Source organism: Malus sylvestris, chromosome 11 (genome assembly GCF_916048215.2).
Source record: "Malus sylvestris chromosome 11, drMalSylv7.2, whole genome shotgun sequence".
Taxonomy (NCBI): Eukaryota; Viridiplantae; Streptophyta; class Magnoliopsida; order Rosales; family Rosaceae; genus Malus; species Malus sylvestris.
Window position 1 is genome coordinate 12,794,036 of NC_062270.1, and position 10,085 is coordinate 12,804,120.

A 10,085-nucleotide genomic window follows, 5' to 3' on the forward strand; every position below is an offset into this window, starting at 1 on the left:
GTCTCTCATATGAGTTCGGACCTTGATGAGACCTTGATTCCCTGGCTTGAGCTATCGCCCCATTAGTGTCATAGTGTCGATACACTAGATACACTTTCTGGTTGGAACCGAATAGAGAGTTCATAAATGAACTTTCCCATCCAAACAACATTGTTGCAAACTTCTATATGGCAATATATCTTGCATTCATAATGGAACACACTAAAGTCATTACTTTAATGTTTCCATCCAAATATCTCTTTAGTCATAATAAAGAGATATATGTTTATCTCTTCATTCATAATGAAGAAACATCCAATGATGGATTAGATTCATAATCTAATACATTTACGCTTCCTTTACGTTACTCTAATTCTTCCTCGATCTTTGAGGAATTTATCCCTTAGTATTTCTTAAATACTTAAGGACTCACTTGACAGTTGCCATGGTTCTGATCCTGGGCTTGCACTGATATCATCTTGTACCTGTTCTAGGTACAACTCATATCAATGTTTTTCATACAATATGAAATACATAAATCACCTTTATGCGTATGCATAAAGGATTCTATTTACGCATTATTTCTTTGGGAGTCAAAGACTACGTTCCCTTTGAGAAGGGCAACTTGCTAGTCACACTAGAGTCATCCTTCTAATTGAAGTTTATCATCATATGAGAAACTTCCTAGCATCTTTTGTCTATTATTAGGGATTGATATAATCCAATTATATCCTAAAATATATCATTATAGATTTCCATCCCATGTATATAGACCATGTCTCCCATATACATTCTATTGTTATAGAATGCTTAAAGTCATAACTTTAACGAAGAAATATTCTTTTCATTTCCAAAATTAATATATCATACATATATTCATATATATCACATATATATTTATATATATATATATACAAATTTAGGAATATGATTAACTCCCACTAATCTTTTGTAAAACTAGTAAACAAAAGATTCATTTACATCTTTATGAGAAATCAAACGATTTGACCTTTCTCTCATAAGACGCTTATAGCTCCCACTAGCTTGCTAAGATCCATGATGGATGGATCTCTACAACTTATATGTCTTGTGATTCATAGTTTTAGACATATATTATCAAGACTATCTTAATAATGGTTTCGGAAACCCATATTATGTCCAAACATTGAATCACCATTTAGTTGTAGCTAGCAATATTCAAATTAATTGAAACTAAGACTACGTCAAAAATGGTTCCTTCAAAGTCAACCATTCTATTTGATTGTAGTCACCTTAAGCTACCAATTAGCTTATGAAGGTTTCATTATTTCGGGTCAAATGGTACTTTACCATTCCCATGAGTATATATCGTATATGCACTCAATGTAGTCATAAGGATTTTCATTCTTATTTCTTTCGAATTAAGAGGTGCAACTCTATGACATAGTCATAAAGTTCAAACCATTCAACTGAGACGGTTTATAAATCCTTCTCGACTACCTTGGAGCTTATGGTATAGGAACTAGGTTGTTATATTTGTTGATTACTTTCTTGTCTCTCAAAGAACCATTCTTTGAGTTCTATCAATCGTTCATTTGCTCTTAGGCAAATCACATTGTAGGATTACAATGAACTACCCAACAAAACAATATTTGTTAGTTGGTTTATAGAAGCGATATCCAAAAGTTAATTTAAGGATATCCCACAAGATTGTTATCAAACAAATATTGCTTATTAGCTCACAACCCCAAATCTTAACATGCTTAAGATTTGTCTTTCTTTCCAACTACATCTTATGGAGTCATGAAAAATTTGGAAGATCTTCTAATTGACAATCATATTGTTTTAGAAGTATATATCCTATATATGGGTAATAGATAACATCTAACGAACTAAATCTTATTCGAGTTCGTTCTTCTCCTAAAGGAGAAAATTCATTATCTTATGATGCTATTTTCCTTGATATCTTTCAAGAAAACTATTCTAAAGTGTTACCATTCCTTGGATCAAATCTAAGGATGTAAATACTTTAGATGTCTTACTCATCAACTTACATTTCTTGAATTCTTTGAAACCTTTTGCAAAGTATTCGAACTTGTGTTTATTCAAAATAAACTATAGTCCAACCGAGAGTGATCTTCGGTGAATGTCATACAACATGAGTAGTATTATGTTGTGGACAAGTGCCACTAACATCTAAGTGAATTAACCTCAACAACTTTGTGATTCTTTCTTCTTTCCAAAAGAATAAAGATTCGAACATTTCGCCTCTATACAATTTTAATAAGAAGGTATTGGATCCGGATCTAACGATCCAAAGTATCTATCTTTCACCCACTCATAACTTATGTTTTTAGAGGAATCACAAATTAGTTGGGATTAGTCACTACCTTGCAACCTTTTGGGTTTTTAAGCATCATTATATTCTAAACAGTTAACACTACCATATCATCTCTACTATAGAGATTATTAATTAGATTACAATAATCTAATCATTGATTAATAAAGAACAATGTTTTGTCAAACAAAACATTCATCCATCTCTACTATAGTGACGGAATTAAATTCCTTAAAATTGGAATGTAAAGACAATCTTTGGTTTTTCCAATTTCTTTGGTAGTTCATATGAGGAAGTAAGTACCATCTGCTTTCGCAGAAATCTATATTTTATTCACTTTCCGAATGTGAAGTACTTTCTCTTCTCTCATTAATCTTCTACTTCTTATTAGCCACACTTTTACAACGATTGTAAAACATAGTTACTAATACGGAATCAAACATTCAAGTAGAAGAACCAACTGTTTTGAACTATTCAAGAACAATTTACAACACCTTCGAAAGGTGTGTTCTTGACATTTGCAAGACATTTCTTGCAAATACCCCTTCCAATGTCCATCCTTTCATAAAGAAAGTTTGTTCCCTTGGAGTTAATTCGCTTTCTTCATTTGACTTCTCCTTTGACTACCATAGTCAAGGTCCCTAAACTCCCACTATCTCTCTTGAAACTTATTTCAATTGTGTTATACACATCAAACATTTTGGAGAGCATGTGTTTATTGTACACTACATAGTTTACAATAAACTTAGTGAACGATTAGGATAGGGACACAAAGGTGAAGTCCTTGCCTAGTTCCCGTCTCTAGAAGTGTTCTAACACTTCAACACTCAATGATTTAAAATCATCATAAGTCCATGTTGATGCACTATTTTTGTCAACCAACCATTATGTTCTAAACATAATTACAAACTTTCAAGAGTTATTCAAAGCAACTCTCATTTCTTCATACAACAATTTGTAAGTGAAGAATCATGGCACATAAAGTGTCCATGCCTTTGTGCTTTCTTCTCAAGTTCTTTGTTCATTTAACAAAGAAACAAGCACTAGTGTTTGCATTGACTAAGGGTTGTTCAAAGCAACTATTATTTCTTCATACAACGATTTGTAAGTGAAGAACTAATAACACTAAAAGTGTCCTTGTCATTATGCTAATCTTCGTAAGTTCCTTTGTTCATATAACGAAGGAATAAGCATTGGTGGTTTGTGCTGTTCTCTTCATGATAGACTTTTCTAACATGTTCTTCCAATGATACATTATCATTAGGAAGATTGTGAGGATGAGACTATTTAGGTACATATACAATCCATTAAGACAATCTTTGGGATTGTGTTACCAAGTCCGGAAACTAAAGCATTCGGCTTTTCTTTGTCAAGTGTTGGATAACGTTTGCAAATATATTGGTAAACAAATACATAACGAATATAAATTGATTGATTTTAAGCCATTTGATTCGGGTCTTTAAATCAAATAGCACCACCCACTATTTTTGGCAAATTCCATATCCCTCATTGGAATTCGAGAGTTTTGGATGAAACTCTTAGTAGGTTATGGGAGGCTCACCATTACCAAGCCCACCTCAGAAGAACTCCATATTGGCTAGCAACAATAATAATGAGAGAGTACGCTTACTCATTTGCAACTAATGCAAGTACCCATCTTATTTGGCCTCTAGAGAATGATGCCTCAGAAGAACTCCATATTGGCACCATTGCACTTAGTTAAGTCATTCCCACCATGCTAGTTCAAGTAGGGGTTCAAGAATGGCCTCAGAAGAACTCCATATTGGCCATACTCGTTGCCTACTTTCACTTCATCATATGTTTATAGGCTTCTCCTGAATGTAAGCACATACTTTGCAACCCCAGAACTGGACGAATACTTTGTATGAGTCACAAACGATTGAAGCCTACCACGGTGGAAGGCCACGAAAGAATGTTCAAAGCACTCTCACGCTTTTCAACTTAATATTGGTTTGGTTGAGGGTTTTAGGTCTCATCACATATAAATATTCATTTTAATCTCTATTAAAACTATTTTGGTCCTATTACAACTATTGGTCCATATGATTGTTTTTAGTTGTATATAATACTCCCACTATGCTTATAAAACGGTTTTTAAAGCAAGAGTATATGATACTACTAACATAACCTTTGCATTCATTTGATGGACAATATAGTTGCCTTAGGGCCTTAGGATGACTATGAACCTTTGTTTAGATTCAACACGAGCCTTGTGTTGAATCTCGGTCTAGGGATGGTGATTGATTTTAGTTACGCGTTTAATCACATTAAGGCGTGTTGTCTTAGGGGCGTTGGACCCAACTACTTCATTTTCATGCATATCAAATAAAGCAAGAAAGAAGTACTTCAAAGTAAAGGTGAGCTTATGCTCATTACAACATTTGCATAAAATAAATTACTTTAAAGTAAAGAAGAGCTTAAGCCCTTTTACAACATTTGATCAAATCAAATTAGAACCAAAATTAATCTACACATTCCCATGGTTCAAACAAATTTGAAACGGCCTTTCACATAGCTCAATTATATTAGGCTTAGGTTCATAATCACCCTTTAATTAATTAACACTTTAACTAATTAAATTGAATGCAACATTTTCATTTGGTTTTTGTATCCATAAAATTGATTTAAATGGAGCTAAACAAAATGAAAATCCAATTCTCATTTAAAGAGACAAAACAATTTTGTTCTCTATCTAATTTGGGCCAATATGCAATAACCACAACTTTTGGGCCATAAAGCAATTAACCTCAACTTTTGGGCTATATTGCAAAACTTTTGGGGTCACTTTGTAAAGACACAAATGTCCACTACTTCATGTAATTACACTAGAACCCAAAATTTAATCAATGCAAAAACTTCATTAAAGGAGCAAAACAATTTGTCCTTTAGCGTTTTTGGACCTAAACGTAAAAACGTAAACTTTTGGGCCAAAGTGCAAATACACAAAAGTATCAAAACTTTATGTAATTGCATAAAAGACCCAAAAGTACTCCCACTTGAGGGAGGGCCGGTTTTAGAGAGGGAAAGGGAGTGGAGATAAGTCCACAAAATTTTAGAAATTTTTTCAACAATTTCATAAAGCCTTGCAAGTGGAATTTGTGACATAAATTCATGCAAGTGGAATGTGACTTAAAGTCATGCAAGTGATGTGTGTGTAAGAGAAGTACTTCTTACACACCTATCACCATTTCCATCACCTTACACAATTTCTATCACATTAAAACATTTGATAAAACACAAAACAAAGACTTTATGAAATAAATCAAAACTTTGAATCAAAACACAAACCTTTTTGTTCTTGGCAAAAATGTCAAGAACAATGAAGAACACTCATGAAAAAACTCAAAATTTTCCATGAACATTTTTCACCCAAAAACATTCCAAAACCATTCAAACTTTAGGGAAATAACATCTAACCAAACTAGGGTACATAGGGGTTCCAAAAGTCACTTGAAAACACTTTTAACAAGTCAAACAAGAACCCAAAAATCCACCCTTTGGATTTGGCCGAAAATCCCCAAAGTCATGGCACCAAATTTTAGCTCCAATATTCATGCTCATATGAACTACATCTACAACATTTGAGATGGCAAATTTTCTAACAAAATTTACATTCAAAGAAACAAGAATAAAGCTTGTAACATATTACAACTTTTAAATCACAAACTATGAACTACAAAACCCAAAAGGATTCACCAACTACTAGACCTAGGCTCTGATACCACTTGAAGGAATATTTTGTGAAAACATGTTCATTTAAGCAACATCAATAAGCATGCAATTAACAATTAAAGGCGGAATCATGCTAGCATGCACTTAAAAACAAAACATTAACCAAGAAATTCAAAGCCTAGTAGATTGGTGAACCAAAACTCAACTCAAAACAAAGTGAGTTGAGATTTATACCTTTGTAGATTCCTCTTTGCATAAGCAAAGGCTAATCACCCAAAGAGAGGGCCTTCATTCCTTGCATCTAAAACTATATTTTTGGATGGAAGAATAGGTTTCTCCAAGTTCCCAAAGTAGGGAACCTCTAAGTCTCTTCACCAAGGAGAGATTGGAGAAGAAATGAGTGACCTTGGAGTAGTGGGATTGCAAGATGCACCCCCCAAGGGGCCGGCCTCCTAGAGAGAAAATGGAGAGACAAGTTCTCACCAATTTTCTCTAAAAGAAAACCCTAATGAATAAAAGGCTATAAAGTCATATTTATACCTTTATTCATTTGAGTGGCAAACTTGTAATTAAAGCAAGTTCACTACCCTTCCTCTAAATGGCCGGCCATGGGGTGTTGTTTGGGCTTTTGGGTCTTAGTGAATCATTATTCATTAAGTTGTCATACAACTTAAGTCAATGGGCTTGACGTTCGAAGCCCATTGGGCCTAAACGTCCAAAACTATCCCGAGGTCTTTTAACGAACTTATTCGTTTGATTAATTAACATATTAATTAATCCTTACCATAAATAAATGATTAAACCATTTAATCATTCTTACTCATCTCCGTTTAATCTCCAATCTCAACCTCTTATGGTGTGCGATCCATTAGGTTCCTTTTAGCGAGGCAGTGGGCGATTAAAACCATTTTATATCGATTGTGAATTGAAACTTACTTTCAATTCTCCCTTTAGCGATTACACACGTTTAGGGCTTCCACAAACCATGAGTGACACCTTGCAGCATATCATGGTTACCCAAGCTAATCAGAAGAGGTAGAGAAAACCTATTCAGTTTGGGATTACAAATGCAATACGGTCTTTCTCTAATACAATACTCTTGACCACATTGTTTGGTTTGATAGTTTATTTATTCATGTCTACTATCCAATGTGATTCGTGTGCTTATATGATTTCCTTGAATGTGATTCGGAACGCATTCCCAAATCCCATTCATACTCTGGCCAGAGATTCTAAATCATATCATAGAGTATTCTCCCTCAAACAGTTTGAAGGTTAGAGATCCCTTGTTGCGCATTCACTTGCCTCCATGGCTAAGTGGCTTAACCCCAACGATGCCGTGGACACCCTCCTGATGGAGTGACTTTGACATAATCAAAGATCAAGGACTTAACCACAAGACAACTATGATGGCTCAGGTCAAAGGACTACTTTGCATTATCCCAACCATGAGTTCTCATGTGACATGAGTATGAGAACTCTTCGTTGATCGCGTTCAGTGAACTCATTCCCTATTGAGCACCTACGTACTTGTCTTGATGTCACACACACCAATGACTCGAGACTAGTCACTCTCCCTGAGAGAAGACATAGCACGTACCGATCTTGACGGACTGTCAATGCCCAATTGGCAATCCTATGATCAGGAACATTTAGGATGTGTCTACGAAAGAATGGTCTCATGAATCTAACTTCATTAGATCGCATTCTCCCAATCACATACTCCTTGGACTTTATCGTTTAAGCATATAACATTTATATGAGACGGCTCAAACAATAATCTTTGCCCTTTATATTAAACTAGATTAGTTTAACATGTGAAATGTTCGTAAAGTATCATCATATGATTGGTTTTAGGGCACATTTCCAACAAAAGGAACCAGAAGAGAAGAGATTGGCTGAAAAACCTACAGGAGGGGTGATTAAAACACCCGAATATCCTAAAGCAGCCATAATCAAGGGGATGGTCATGTGCAGTAAGTGCCAGTGCGAGTGTGAGCTTGAAATTCCCCCGGCTGGAGTACTCATTGGCCGTGAATTAATCAGGAGAAAGGAATAAGACGTCAGAAAAGAAGCCGCGAAAAGATTAAGCAGGCAACGAAAAAAGACACTTCCCGAAGCGTCTTTCAACGACTAGGAGGTGATTCCCAACCCAAAGCTTTGTCAGAGGTATTTCGAAACCATGAGGTTTCTGATGAAGCGGAAGACATGGAAGCCAAAATACGACGGAGTGTAGATCATCCTCAATGTGGCCAGAGGGGGAGGGAAATCAAGAAGATTGATAGCATGTCAATCCTAGTAGAAAAGGAAATACTGCCCACCTCGGGCGAAAATGGTATGTAGTCGGGAAGAACAGACAACCTGCTAAACCAATGGGAGCCTCTATGATCAGGAGGGTTCAAAGGCAGCACAAAGCCTACATGAATTCCTTAAAGACCCCCACAACATCTGAAGCCTCCAAAAATCAAAAGCTGGAGAAAACAGCATCTGGAGGAAGTGGTCAGCTCCGTTGGAGAAGTAAGAAAGAGGTGGAAAAAGCCGACAACAAGACGGAAGGCGAGGGGAATCACGTGACGCAAAGCCAACACCCCGGGAAGTACAGGATCTTGAGGAGACCTCAAGAAGATCTAATCATGATGCCAACTCCTGGGTGGAAGCCAGGTCCTAACCATGCTGAAAATATTTCATCTGAAAGGAGACCACCTTCTCTGCCATTGGTGGATCCTTTTGGTGAAGTCCCAAAACAAACACTGTATGCGGGCATGAATCAACAGCAACAGGAGGGGGCACTAGAACCATTACTTCCAGCTGATGCGATGGCCTGGTTGGATGAATTTATGGACCAGATTGGGGACAATAAAGAAGGTCCGCCCGAGCCTAATAATTTCCATATCAACATGACATATGTGTTGTCCGCCACGTTTGGTGCCAGACCTGATCAACCCGCTACTATGGAAGGTGATTACTTGACAACTGAGCCAATGATGGCACATGTCAATATAGAGGTGGTTGAAGAAGAAAGCTCAGGCAAGGCTGAATCCTCAGAAGCATCCAAAGGTGGTCCTCTAAGGATTTACACGGACGAGATGGTGTTTAGCCGCCCGAACAGCTCGTTGGCCAATCATCTGAAACCTATATACGTTACAGCCCACTTGGAAGGTGTGCCCTTCAAAAGAATTCTAATTGATGGAGGAACAGCTGTTAATGTGTTACCGGCCAAGCAGATGAAGAAAATGGGAAGAGGTACGGATGATCTTATTCCCACAGACCTCACAGTCTCTAGCTTCTCAGGCGCTATCACTAAGACTCATGGAATATTGCCTCTAGAGGTGGATCTGGGATCTAAAAAGATAATGCTGGCGTTCTTTGTGGTGGACTGCACCTCCACTTATGGGGCCTTACTCGGAAGAGATTGGATCCACCAAGGTTTGGCTATACCATCCACTCTTCATCAACAAGTGGTTGTCTATCATGAGGCAGGCGTAGAAGGACCAGGCTTTTGGGAGATGGTAGAGGCCGAATCACGGCCATTTCTCCCCACAGCCAATATTGCAGAAGCAAGTTTCTACAACCCCAATGTAGGAATCTTGAAGTGTTCAGGAGCTGACGAGAACGGCCGCCCTACCAAGGTGACGGCCCAAAAGCTTTTAGAACAAGGAATGCTCCTTACTAGAGAGGAGTGGGATAGACCTTGTATCCTCCCAAATCCCCTACACCATCAATGAGTGGACAAAAGAAGAGAGATCAGGTAATGGCAGTTAGATCCCTGATTAAAAGACTGCTGATATACGGGAAGGGAAGAAGACAAGAAATGGAGCTCTTGGACAGAGAAGAGCGTGAATGGCAGGAGGAAACTTCAACCAGCCAACATGAAAGCAAGGAGGAATCTTGCAGTGAAGAACTGGATGGGGCCATTCGAATGGCCGAGTGCATATATGATCTGGATGGGCTAGACGACTTGCCCGAGAGCCCGGAGCTGGTCAAATTTTTATGTACAGAACCAGATAAGCCACCACCAGAAGTCCAGGATCCTCTAGAAGTCATTAATTTAGGAACAGATGAGGACCCAAGGCCAATACAGATCAATGGTTTATTG